This window comes from Carlito syrichta, unplaced genomic scaffold (assembly GCF_000164805.1).
Source record: "Carlito syrichta isolate Samal-C Ts95f unplaced genomic scaffold, Tarsius_syrichta-2.0.1 Scaffold305886, whole genome shotgun sequence".
Classification (NCBI taxonomy): domain Eukaryota; kingdom Metazoa; phylum Chordata; class Mammalia; order Primates; family Tarsiidae; genus Carlito; species Carlito syrichta.
Genome location: NW_007249982.1, coordinates 178,173 through 179,021, shown reverse-complemented (window position 1 = coordinate 179,021; position 849 = coordinate 178,173).

Sequence of the window (849 nt, the reverse complement as noted above, 5' to 3'; positions counted from 1 at the left end):
CCAGGTGGTATCACAATACCAGATTTCAAACTTTACTATAAAGCTACAATCATCAAAACAGCTTGGTATTGGTACAGGAACAGGCATATAGATCAATGGAACAGAATTGAGATTCCAGAAGCAAAACCTCAATTTCTCAACCAACTCATCTTCGACAAAGCCCCCACCACCTACCAATGGGGAGAGGAAAACCTATTCAGTAAATGGTGCTGGGAAAATTGGCTGACCACATGCAGAAGATTGAAACAGGACCCCTATCTATCCCCATGCACAAAGGTTAACTCCAAATGGATCAGAGACCTAAATGTAAAACCTCAAACCATAAGAACCTTAGAAAAGGAAGGAAATACTCTCATGGAAATCGGAACCGGCATCCAATTTCTGTACAAAACCCGAAACCCACAGGACTTAAGAGAGAAGATAGACAAATGGGACCTTATTAAACTGACAAGCTTCTGCAAAGCCAAAGAAACCATCAAGAGAGCAGGGAGACAGCCTACAGACTGGGAAAAAGTCTTTGCCAACTCTAGGTCTGACAAAGGCTTAACATCCTGGATCTACAAGGAACTGAAGCGTACTGAAAAGAAGAAAACAAACAACCCCATTATAAAATGGGCAAAAGACATGAACAGACACTTCACAAAAGAAGACATTCGAGCAGCCAACAAACACATGAAGAAATGCTCAACCTCACTAATCATCAGGGAGATGCAAATCAAAACCACACTGAGATACCACCTAACTCCAGTCAGAATGGCAATTATCAACAACTCAAAAAATAACAGCTGCTGGAGAGGGTGTGGTGAAAAGGGAACACTTCTACACTGTTGGTGGGAGTGTAAACTAGTG